Source organism: Notamacropus eugenii, chromosome 3, assembly GCF_028372415.1.
Source record: "Notamacropus eugenii isolate mMacEug1 chromosome 3, mMacEug1.pri_v2, whole genome shotgun sequence".
Classification (NCBI taxonomy): Eukaryota; Metazoa; Chordata; class Mammalia; order Diprotodontia; family Macropodidae; genus Notamacropus; species Notamacropus eugenii.
In genome coordinates, this window is record NC_092874.1 from 208346448 (window position 1) to 208359651 (window position 13204).

The 13204-nt window shown below is 39.3% G+C and overlaps 1 protein-coding gene across 1 annotated transcript in view; it reads left to right on the plus strand.

Annotated features, from left to right (window-relative positions):
• The first annotated feature begins 495 nt into the window (after window positions 1-495).
• The window catches only part of LOC140533865 (prostaglandin-E(2) 9-reductase-like), a 148554-nt gene continuing 135845 nt past the window's right edge, over window positions 496-13204 (plus strand). Inside the window, exons 1-2 of the mRNA XM_072654196.1 lie at window positions 496-756; window positions 7249-7414. The gene's annotated coding sequence lies outside the window, so the exon portion shown is untranslated. The remainder of the gene's footprint in view (window positions 757-7248; window positions 7415-13204) is intronic.

A 13204-nucleotide genomic window follows, 5' to 3' on the forward strand; every position in this document is an offset into this window, starting at 1 on the left:
AACTTAGAGGCCTGGACATTCTTTGCTTTTCTATAAAAGCAACCTTAGAATGAGAGGGAGATTGATGTCCACTGTAGACTTCACAGATAAATTACTGTGCTTTTCCTGATTATGGCAAGAAAAAAAGTGCTGCAAAAGAATTGCTGAGTAACCATGAGAAAACCTGTGTACTTTCTCTGATGACTATTACAAAGCAAAGGTTGATTTGATAAAGTGTTTTCCGTTAATGTTTCCCAAAGGTCACAACCAGGTGTGTACAAAGGAGCTGAGGAAGAGAAGTGGGAAAGAAGCCCACATCGTGAATCATGAAATTACATGTTTTCATTCATTATGTAATCTCTTTTCCAGAAGTTTTTAACATGTTATTTTCTTTTTCTTCTGTCACTCATGATTTTTGTCATCCTTATTCCTTCTCTCCTCCCCTAGGCACAATGATTAATTAACCCAAACCTTCCACACTGCAGAGGTACAGGAGAAAGAGGAAAAGCCTGTGAGACTTAAGGAACCAGGAGGTTGAAAATAGGCTTCTCAAATTTCACTACAAGAAATCTTAAACATCATGTAGTTTCATCTCTTGTAAGGACAGCATGTTGTCGTTGGGAATTTTATCCCTGACAAGTCTGTTTAGGGTACAGAAGGTGATGGAAGATACTACCAAAGTCTGGTTGGAAGAGGGACATTTTCAGTATATCTGCTGAAAGGCCAGCCATTAACCCCTGTGGGAGAAAAGAATTTCGGAGGAATCAAATGGGAGAGGTAAGAGAAAGCCAGAGAAGAAACAAAAGAGGAGGAGGGGGAGAGAGAAAAATTGATGTAGTGCCATCAGACTTTCAACAAGTTCCCTTAATTCCTGCTGCTAATAGCAGAAAATCCCCCACTTTCCAAGTATGGAAACGTCAGCATTGTGATACCAGAAAAACAACATTTTTCTGACTTTGAGATTTCACTAGAACAAATTGAGAAACAAGGTCATCTTTAAGGCATCAAGACTTCAGCATTCACCATGCTGACAAGCCAACAAGGCAACTGCAAAATTTAGACTTATGCCCTTGAGAACTGTAGATGGGGATAAAGTTCTTAGATAAATAGTTGCTCAAAATATTCTTTTCTTGATTTAGCCCTGTTTTATAAATAATTTTATTAAGTAAATATTATCTCATTCTTAAGTAAATATTATTTCGTTCTTAACTAAATATCTCATTCTTAAGTAAATATTATTTCACCTTACTATTTCATGTTATAAATTTTCATTGGCTTTTGAGAGATTTATAGATCACAAAATATAGACCTAGAATGTGATGGGCCATTAGAGGTCTAGTCCAATAATTTCCTTTTATAGATGAGCAATTTCAGAGAGGTTCCAGGGGCAGTTTGAATTTGAACTCTAGATCCAGGGCTCTAGATAATAAATTCAAACAAAACTGAAGAAAATATATACAAGTACAGGACATCATACCTCGTTTTAGAGATGCAAGTCCTAAGAATAAGAACTGACATTGCTAAGTTCACACAAGTAGCAAGTAGTGGCCAGGGATGTTCACATTATAAAGAGTGAATGTTGTGTCCCAGAAAGCTGTGACAGTACGTAGTTGTTTATGATTTTACTATGAACATAATTAAAAAATATTTATCTTAATGCAAATAATAAAATTAGAGAAATTTATATAATTTGGTGAGAAAACCCAAAGCACTTCTACATTTGATAAGGTTCCCCAAACTGTTTTTGTGAACCTAGAGATGGTGGATGTAACCCTCTTTGAAAACTCACTCACTGAGTGAGAAGTGACATGATCAAATCTATTATTTAGAATAATCATCTTGTTAGCAAGTAGAACATGGATTGGAGTGGCAAGAGAATTGAAGCAGGGGGACTCATTGAAAAGTAATTGCAAAAGTTCAGGAGGGAGGTGGTGAGAGCTTGACCTAAGGTTGTAAGGGGACATAGATTTTGTTGTTGACTGATGTCATTTTAGTCATGTCCAACTCCTCATGATTCCATTTTGGGAGTTTTTTGGTAGAGATACTGGAGTGGCTTGCATTTCTTTCTCTAGCTCATTTTATGAATGAGGAACTGAGGCAAAGAGGGTTAAGTGTCTTGACCAGGGTCACACAGCTAGTAAGTATCTAACAATGGATTTGAACTTAGGAAGGTTGAGTTTTCCTGATTTCAACCCCAGGGCTTTATCCATTTAGCCACTTAGCTGCTATGGCAGACAGATATAAAAAATATTTTGAATGTAGAATTAATAAGATTTGGCAACGGATTGAAAATGTGGAGAAAATGACAAGCCAACTGAACATGGAGTTAAGGATGACACTGAAGGTGAGAGGTAGAGGAAATGAGAAGATGGTGCTATCCTTGACAGTAATGAGAAAGTCTGGTAGGAAAGAGGACTTGGAAAAAATGATAATAAGATATTAATTCCAAGGTAAATATATAATAATATGTTTCTCTGTGGCCTCCTAGTGACTATTTTCACCATGTGTCATTTCCATGTAGTCATTTTTTCCTGTCCTGAGTCCAGTGCCACTGGTAAGGTTTCAGACTAAAAGTAAGATTGTGACTTGCTCTTTACTCCTAGCACTATCACATATGCCTGTGTTAAGCTCCAAACTTTGCTGCCTGTTCCTTCCCTTCTCTCACACAGAGCCCTACCTAAGATCAGGTGCTCCATCTCTCCTTCAATGTTGCTCTTCATTTCCAACTGGAGAATTCTGTCCAATAGACTCATCAGGTTATGTGGGTCAGCATGACCCTGTGGTCAGTTACCTGGGATTTCATCATACATTCCCTCCCATTTTCAAAATATATACTAAGATTGATTTTTTTTCTAGCCTAAAATGTACCACATATGTTTCCATCAGGGATCTCCTGCCTAAGCATCTTATATGCTGTGACAACATCCAAATACCTCTCAGAAATCTACTTCCAAACTTTGGCAGTTCTCTAGTAATGGAGTCTCCCCCTCTCTGGGTCATCTCCAGTCATCCTGATGAATATCTGGTCACTGAATCCAGATGGCTCAGGAGGAGAAAGTGAGGCTTGTGACATTGCATAGCCATCCCTCACTCAGAAGAAAGTCAAGTGCAAGTCATGTCATCATTTCTCTGAGGTTGTGGTCTTCTAAAATGAAGGATGAACACAATCTCCCTCTTCCATAAAGATGCTGTACAATCCAATGCAACAACCTTGAGTTTGCCTATGACTTTGGCTACTCTGGCACATTCAGTACTGCACAGAGTCTCCTCTTTATCATTAAGGAATTTACATTTATCACAGGGCTTAAAGTCTTTGCACAACCTACATGGGAACCAGATATGCAATGTGCTACATTGAGGTGATCAACAACCACACCAAATCTCTTTGCTCTGTCAGTGAACCAGCATTTATTAAACGCTTACAATTTGCCAGATACTGTACTCAGTGCCAGGCATACAAACACAGGCAAAAAGAATGTAAACTCCTTCCTCAAGGAGTTAACACTGTCATGGAGGAAGACAACACATGAAAGAGGAGTGGAAAAGGGAGGAGAAAGGAGGTACCTGAATATGGGCAAGGTGGATAAGCCCAGAGAATGAATCTGGTCTTTCTTCAAAATGGACATTTTGGGAAGAACTCACCAGTGGGAGAAGGGGCCCATTTTACCTTTCTACCTCATTCCAGATTTCAAGGTAATCAAGAGGTACATGCTGACATTTCCTCATCAATTACAACATAACATCTTTTTCATTATTTCGTTAATAATCTCTGTGTCCCCATCTAGTTTATTGAATATGATTTATTAAATAAATTGGAGAAACTTTTCCACCATAAGTTTTTATCTCTACATTTATATTAAACTCCCTGATATCCTGTGCTCAAGGAACCATAGAGGTTACTGACTTTACAACTAATAAAAAGTGTAATAAACAAATAAACAACACTGATGTATTTATAATGCATCAGTTATGAGTAGAGAATCACCTCTAACCAATGCGGCTCAGTTCTGGAAATGCGATTTCACCATTTAAATCTCTTAGAATGGCAGCCAAAGACTCTTGAGAATTCTCTTTATGTTTCTTTGAAGGATGAAAGTTAAATTCTTTTCTGTAACGATCCGATTCCTATTTTTTTCTCCTTAACATTTAACTCATTTTGTTCTCTTGGTCCACAGTCTCTGTACTTCATCCAATCTGTCTCTAGCCATTAAAGTTAATAGACTGGCAGTTAAATTTTCAGTTTCCTTTCTATTTCCTCATATGACAATTAAGCTGTATTTCCCAATATTTCATTTCATCATTCCAGGCAGGAGAAAGAATATCTACAGGGAACAGTAGGAAGCAGTAAAATGCAAGAAGGGGGAATATGTAATGTCTATGAAATTGGTTTGGGACCAGATTGTGGAGCGCCTTTAAACATCACTGAGCACTTTGTATTTTGTCCTAAAGACAATAAAGCGCTTCATTTTGACAACTCTGTGGACGACAGATTAGAAAGAGAATAGATGTATTACAAAGAAATCCATATAGTCCAGGCAAGAGATGTTAAGGATACAAGCCAAGGTGGCAATTATGTGAGTGAAGAAAAGAAAAAAGATGGTGAAGACAGAGTGGAAGTGAAATTGAAAAGACTGACAACTGATTGGATATGAGATGTGAGTGAGAGTGAAGACTCAGATGATTCTGTGATAGTTATTTGGACTGTGTGTGGTACTTGGAAAACTGTATGGACTCTGCAAAAGCAACAGTCAAGAACAGATTATTGGTTGCTTTTCTAAAGTTTTAGTAAATTAAAGTTATTTAGCAATTTAAAGTAAAGTTAAAGTACTATGACACTGTGATAATTATTCTGCTTCAAGGAATTGTGATCTTGAATATGTCCACCAGGTAGCAGCCCATTCAAATCACAGATCCAGGTGGTTGAGTAGTTTAAAATCCCTGCCGACCAGGTTCTGAAACTCAAGTGGATTATGGCATTATGTATTGCCTCTCTGCTCCTTGTCAAAACATCCCTCTACATTCATAGGACTCAGGTGATCAACATACCCTAGTCACATTAAAAAAACAAAACAAAACACGCAACTGTTGTGCCCCTATCTGTTTTGCCTACAGTTTATTTTAAGGAAAATCAATTTGAAAAGAAAAAAAGTCCTGAAAGGAATTTCCCCAACTTCAAAAGGCATTATCACTACTCTTTGACAGTCTGTTAACAAGCAGTTGCTGGCTCATTACCTAACCAGCCATGAGAGCCCTTCAAAAAGCATTTTTGGGAAACAACTGCCATTAAAAGGGATGCTTCTGTATCTGTGGGGCAGAGAAGTGAGTTTGGTGAGAACGTAGGGAACCAGAAAGCTGCTCTGAGTTATAGTTTCTGCTCCTGGGACATGATAGATCTTTTCATATTCATTTCTACTCAAATTGGACTTCAAAGTAGATGGTTTAGCCGACTAAGTTCAGCAAGATTCCTTTCCAGGTGGCATGATCAATGAAGCAATGGGGGTCACTAGAGAAGAGAAAGATTTTGTTTCCATTGCAGTGATGCATGCAAGAGTCATTTGAGCAAGGCCACCATGAATATAACCCAAGGATAAAAACTATATAGTAGTGACAAAGGTACTTATGTTTTCTGAGGTCTCTATTTTTGAAAATTGAAATAACCTGGATTTTAAAGCATGCTCAGTTTATCTAACAGATGGGTGAGATAGTCCCCTTTGATTGGTCACCTGCATCTTTAAACCTGTAGGACCAAAGTGACTTTTGGCCTCCATTCTGTTACCACATGGGGAGGTCAGCAGAGAGTATATGGTATATAATGAATATGTATAGTTCACATTTCTGTACTGATAAAGCACTTTCCTCACAACAGCACTATGAGGTAGGAAGTGCAAATCTTGTTATTCTCATTTTATAGATGAGGAAGCTGAGGTTTGGAGAGGTGACTGCTTTTCCACAATTTCAAAAACAGCAAATGTTAGAGCCCAGCTTTTCATATTTCACATTTGGATATTTTTCATTACACAATATAGTACCATATATATGAACAATTTCACAGGATGGTCTGGCTGTGCTCATTTTGTTGTAAGTTTATCTACATCTTTTATGCTTCCTGGCATTTATTGTATTTGTTGTTGCTTATATCATAGCAACATTTTATTATACCCATGTCCCACCATTTGTCCAGCCATTCCCCAGTCGATAGGTATCGATCTTGTTTCCAGTTCTTTGCTACCATAAAATATTTTAGTGTGTCAGGATCCCCATGCCAAGGCCACTCGTGCTCTGTTTACTATTAGGACACATCCTGCTTTCCAGAGCTAAGGGCCAGCAAGTAAGCTGTGCCCTGAGCTTGGCAAATCACTCAGGTATCTTTGTGAAGAAAACCCCCAATAGGGTCACAAACAGTTGGATGTGATTGAAACAGCTCAAGAACAACAACCACAATTCAGAAGAGAGAGAGAGCTCACTGTTGGCCATTGGTGAAGGAAAGCTGTGAGGAAGAGGTGAGCCATAAATGGGGCTTAGAACGAAGGTCAGAACTCACAAAGGCAGAGAAGAGAGAGAGAGGCTAATCTAGGTAGTGGGAAAACCATGAGCAAAGGAGTGCTGATAGAAATAAACCATATGTTTCTCAGGGACAGTGGTAAGAGCATGACTTTTCCTGACTCCTGGTCTGGTCCTCCATCCAGTGTACCACCTCACTGCTCCACTCTTCTGAACATCAGATTCAGTGCGATTCCCTTCACCAATCTACACTGCTTTTCATTGTTTGTAATCATGTTTCTGTTGGTTCACTAACTAGATTGTAAACTCCTTGAGGTATGGGATCCTGACTTTTATCTCTGCCTCAGAGGGTCTCCCTCTTCCTTGAAGATGCAGCTCAAGTACCATCTTCTACATGAAGCCTTTCCTGATTCCCCTCAACTGCTACTGCTTTTCCTCCCAAACTACCCTGTTTTGTGTGTGCATGTATGTATAACTTTGTATTTGTGCTGTAAGTATTTTCATGTGTATTTGTAAACTCTTTGGGAGGAGGGATTGTTTTGCACTTTATGCTTGGATCCCTAGTGCTATCACAGTACATGGCAACTTTAGTAAGTAATTTGTTAATTTCAATTCTTTAAATTGTCCTTAATTAAGTCTTACTGATATACCTATAGTTTTAATTTTTCACCTCTTCACTGATCTCTAGGACTGAAGCTAAAATAAAATAACTGGGGTAGGGAGTCTCATGAATACATTGGAATTATTTTTATTTTTCTCTTGCTGCAGTCTTCTCCAAATCAAGTGACTGAAGCAGCAAAGGCTGCCATAGACCTGGGTTACCGCCACTTTGACTGCCATTTTGTATCACAATGAAAAGGACGTGGGAGAAGGGATCCAGCAAAAGATCAAGGAAGGCATTGTGAAGTTGGAAGACCTTTTCATTGTCTCCAAGGTATGTCTCATCTGCTGGGAAAATCACCCCTGGACTGGCAGCTGGTAGAACTGGCAGAAGGATGTTTTAGAGTTCAGAAGGATATATCGATTGATTGATCATGTTTGTTGCTCAGGGACTTCCTTTCTATAGTGCATTCCCCTGGCCTAACACCATGCAAAGTAACATAACCAAAAACTTAAGCACTAAAAGAAATTAGGACAAGACTAATGTAAATTGAGAAAAGCTGTCCAGAAATTTTCATGAGAATTGGAAATATGACTTATCAGTGACAGTTATCAGCCATTTTATTTATCTAATGTCTCAAGAGTGAAATATCATGGGGAAAATTCCTGTGTGCTATATATCTTATAGGTTCTTCATTGAAAGCCACGCTCCCTAAACTATAGCTCATAAGCTCTCACTGACCTTTCAGAAGTCAGTCAGATGAGAGCCAGCTCAAGAAAAAGGCATATTAACAGCATGTTAAGAAGACTTGTAATAGAATCAATGCACTCCGATTCCAACCCTAAATAATACATTCCTCTTCCCTTCCCTTTGTCCCTTCCTAATCAGCTCTCAGTTTCTCCACACCCACTGGGGCAAATGGGTGAGAAGGCATAATTGTACACAGCACTTGGATGAACAAGGAGTCACAAACTAAACAATAAACTTTCCAGCCATTGCTATCTGCCCTACCACTGCATTCTGGAGTCATCTGGGCTTTACTACTTGCCTGTAAATACACCATCCCCCTGATTACATGTGTTGTCTCCACAATTAGAGTTGAGCCCCTTGAGAACAGGGATTGTCCTATTTTCTACACTTATATTTCCAGCATTTAGCCCAATGTTTGATGTATGATAAATGCTTTTTCATTCATTCCTCCCCCTAAACAAACTGAGGTTCACTTCCCATCAACAGATCAGCATGAGGGGAATCATGCTTGAGTATAGAGAGGTAACTTACATGTCTAATGCTGAAAGACCCCGGAAGTCTTTTTTATGATATCTCCACAGTAGTCTTCACTGGGTGAGATGAATAGTCTGGGCTTGTTGCTCAGCTGGACTCATTAAGCCTGATTTCAGTAGAGCTTATTCCTTCACTAGTTAGCCTATACTTTCTACAGCCTCCAGCTTCTGGCTCAGCTGACATCCTTGGCTAAGGCATTATCAGGTGCTTTCCTACAGAACCAGCACCTTTACCAGAGGAGCAGTAGGAAGCTCCCTCAGCATCTTGTCTGTGTGGCTTGCCGTCTCTTGAACAGCATGACTTTTGCTGTACAGGTCAAGCTGTCTTCTTGAACTTCTCTCTGCAGAAGACTGGGATTCAGGAAACAATGTTCTTGAATCCTCCTGTCAAGTACATATCTCCTACAGTCATATGTATATTCCTGTTGCAAGATAGAGGTAGGGAAGAGAATCTGAGGTGAGGAAGAAAAATTACCATCTCCCCCCACAACCCTGCAGCAAGGGCAGAACTAACCTCAAGTTCATTGTCTTTTTAAGTCTTTTAGAATGGGACTCAATGGTTTATTTGATTTTAATTTAAGTGTCAAGGAGAGGACAGGGGACAGGACAGGGGAAACTTGGACTCCAAGGGGCCCCTGCCAAGGGTTCCTGGACCCCACTAGCTTTAGAGGCATTATCAGTGGTAACTGTTGCTGTTTCCCACCCAGCCTAATGTCTTTGTTTTCCTTGACCTCCTTAAAGGGGTCATGCCCCACCTACTTCTTAAACAGGCCTATTCAATGAATGGGCGTTGCCTCACCCTAAGTAAGTAGTACCTGCAGAGACCTGGGCCTAAAGGGCCCAAGGTCTCCCAATGCACCCTGGGTCATTTCCAGTCATCCTGAGGAATATCTGGTCACTGGATTCAGGTGGATCTGGGGGAGAAGTGAGGCTGGTGACCTGCACAGCCCTCCTTCACTCAAAACAAGTGCAAGTCATGTCATCATTTCTCTGATGTCATGGTCTTCTTCAGCAACAACGCACAAACATGAAGTCTCAAGGAAGAGGGCTGAGCCTCTCAGTCTATCATTAGAAGTTGCCTTTGCCCTATCAGTTGCTTTCATCAAATGGCCAGTGCTCCATAATCCCATTAGATTGATTAAGGAAGTGCTTTGACTCCATTTCCCATTTTCATGCCTTTAACTTGGCTAAAAGACACACACAGAACCAATTTTTGTGCCAGAAACAAAAAATACCAGCCCTTTCCAGAGTGATCCCAGTCAAGAAAAGGAGCTCTGAAACATTCCTCACAATGAAAGGCAGGCTTACTCAAAGGCTGGGGCTGTAATGGAGCAAGAGCTGTGGCATTAAACCTGTCAGACAGGTAAGTTTGGAATCTGGAAAAAGGTCCAGGGGCACCTAGTCCCTTCTCTCCAGTACTGGAGAGCTCAAGGCTTCACCCTATATCCATCCCCTTAAAAACTGCTGATGCAATAGAGTAGACCAGAGACAAAGTATCAAGGACCTGTTGAATCAAGTTGTTTCATTATGAGGAATAGATTTGCAAATCAGAACCTCTTCTGATCAGAATTCCACCTTGCTGTAGTGAAGGCAGAGATCATCCACCTCAATCAGAAGTGGGAAGGGAGTGGGAAAGGTGGATCCAAAACCATCATTTCCAGGGCCTGAGGGGTTTCCCAGTATAAGCACAAGAGTCCACCATGCAGGTGTTCTGTAGTCCTGTGGGAACAGTATTGTTTCACGTCCTTGGGGTCATTACTTGATGGGTCATGGGACCAGAGTTCTGTGATGGGAATAGGTTCCATAGTCTTTGATTTGCTTCACTTAAGGTAAATAGGCAAAAGAAAGCAGTGATTGTGAAGAATTGACAAGGGTTTGAGTGATCATTTCAAGCCACATTATAAACTTCTGACTCACTGTCAGAAGAGACCATTCTGAGAAATCCAAATTATTCGTATATTCATTACATATAACAATTTGAATAATAGGAAAACCATAATTCCCTTCACAGTCCTAAGATGAAGGAGTACTGGGAAAGGATTCTTTCAGGAGGTGTGACTTTTTCTCCTCTGTTGGGTACTGAAAGCTCTTTACAACCTGTTCTCAACCTGTTTTCCACTCTTTTCCACATTACTCCTCTTTATGCACTCTGAGATTAGCCAAATAGACCTTACTGTCCCTCACTTTAAATTGGGCCTCAGACACTGACTGGGGAAGTGACTAGGGAATTCACTTAACCCTATTTGCCTCAGTTTCCTCATCTGTAAAATGAGCTAGAGAAGGAAAGGCCAAACCACTCCAGTGGTTTCTTTGCCAAGAAAACCCCAAATGGAGTCATGAGGAGTTGAAAACAACTTAACCACAATTACAGCACTGTACCTCATCCATCCCTCTCTTTTATCTTCCTGCTTTTCCATTGGTTGTTCCCCATGCCTGGAATGCACTCCTTCCTCATCTTAGACTCTTGAAAACCTTCTTTTCCTTTAAGACTCAACTCAAGTGTCATCTGCTACATTTAGTCTTTCCTGATTCCCTCAGTGCCTCCTTCCCCAACTGACTAACATCTACTTCACGCACACACACACACACACACACACACACACACACACACACACACATACACACACACACACACCCCCCAATTATATATAGTCATATACCTATACATAGATGCATGTATATATAAATATGTGTATGTGTATATATACATGTACATATTGCATATCTTTACATATTCATATTGACTTCCTCCAATAGAATCCAAGTTCTTGTGAGTTTGAACTGTTTCCTTTTTCCCTTTGAATCTAGCCCTTAATAGTGGGAGCTACATAGTAGATATTTAGTAAATTCTTGTTTGACTGACTGAATCACTACACTGAGCAAGTTAAACTAGAGATGTACCTACCTCTTTGTAAAACAAGACTTATTATATGTGCCCATTTAAAAACTCTTTTGTATGAGTATGGGTCAGATTTGCCTCTTTTGTCCCTTTGACCTTGACATCACTATATTGAATTTTGAATATGAATTTTATCTTTCTCCCCTGTTTGCTTATGAACTTGCTTTAATCTCTTTGGATTATGGACCATGTTTTTTCATATAATCCATGTCACCTTCCACTAAGAGAGCCCATATTCACATAACGTTTATCATGGTTGTATAATGGTAATACTTTTATTATCCCTTTTTATAACCTTGGGATACCTTCTATGAGAAAGACCTTGTGAAACATGCTTCCAAAATAGCCTGAAGGATATATAGCTGAACTACTTGGACCTTTACATTATGCTTTGGCCTATGGGTTTTAAGATACATTGTGGTAATTAAGTTCATCATTCAGACTTAGTCTCTTTCCTGCCCCTAAGCATAGGGGGTGGGTGGTACTCAGGTTTGCAGCCTCTGAGTGTATTTCAGAGGAGGCAATAAAATTTTGTTTTGTGATAGTATTCCCCCCTTCATTAAATTGCTTTCTGTTTCCATATTTGTTTGAAATCCCTTGTAGAACATAAACTTTCTGATTCAATGGCATTTTTTAAAATATTCCCAACACCTAGAATAATGTCTTGCACATAACAGGTACTAATTCCATATCTGTCGAATTGAAGTAAGTCGTGTGGGACCTCAGGTTTATTTACAGTTTAGTCACCAATTAGCTTTGTGCCCTCATACAGATCTTTTTATCTCTCTGTGTCTCAGTTTCCTCATGAGAGGAAGGGCAAGATTTAGACTAGATGATCTCAAGATCTCTTCCACCTCTAACATTCTGTAATTTTCATCCTCTAAAATACACATTCCTATCAAAAATCCATCTAAAGCTTAGATTCTTCTTAGAACTTTTATGGTTAGAAACCATTAATAAGCACTGGAAATATATCCATCAGCTACTGGTGCTAGTCAGTTTCTCTGACTTATTTACTTTCCTTCCTTTGTTTCTTTTGTGATTTCACATTTAGAACTTTGGAGGCAAGATGGCTCTCATATACAGAAAGATTGTGGTGGGGATGTAGAGTTGGCCAAATAGTGTGGGGTAACTAGAGAAATGGTTTGGTGAGGGTCTTGATGGGAGTGGTCTGGAGATTGGTGAAACTAAAAGTTGACCTCCAGGAATCAAGAAAAAGGGATTAAGGATGAGAAGTAGCTGAAGGCTACCTAGAGATAACAGGACCAGACTCCTTAAGGGTAACAGACATTGGGCTACAGTGATAATGAAAAGCATATGGTATGAGACAAATGCCACATCAAATTGGAGGTTTCAAAGAAAGTTCATGGGGGCTCCCAGAGCCTCTACCACATTAATACCCTTTACCCTTTTGCTTACTCCTAGTACATTCCATTCAAAAGTAAATTTTATGTTTTTAGATATTCTCCCTTCATATTTAAATGACCTTGTGCCCTATGTCTATGTATATATCTATATATCTCTACATATATATCTTTACATATATACATACATATTTCCATGTACATATACATATATACCTTCACATATATAGTATACATACACATACATACCCATACACACCTACATGTATATTCCCTCTAACTACTATGATAGTGACATAGCTCTCACGAGTTACAAATAAAATTGTTCCACATAGGAATGTAAACAGTTCAACTTTAATGTGTTCCTTAAGGCTCATCTTTCCTTTATATCTTTTCATGTTTCTCTTGGTTCTTGTATACGAAAGTCAAATTTTCTATTCAATCTGGTCTTCTCAACAAGAATGCTTAGAAATCCTCTATTTCATTGAAATTCTATTTTTTCCCCTAAAGTTTTATACTCAGTTCTGCTGCATAGATGATTCTTGGTTTTAACTCTACCTCCTTTTACCTCTGGAAT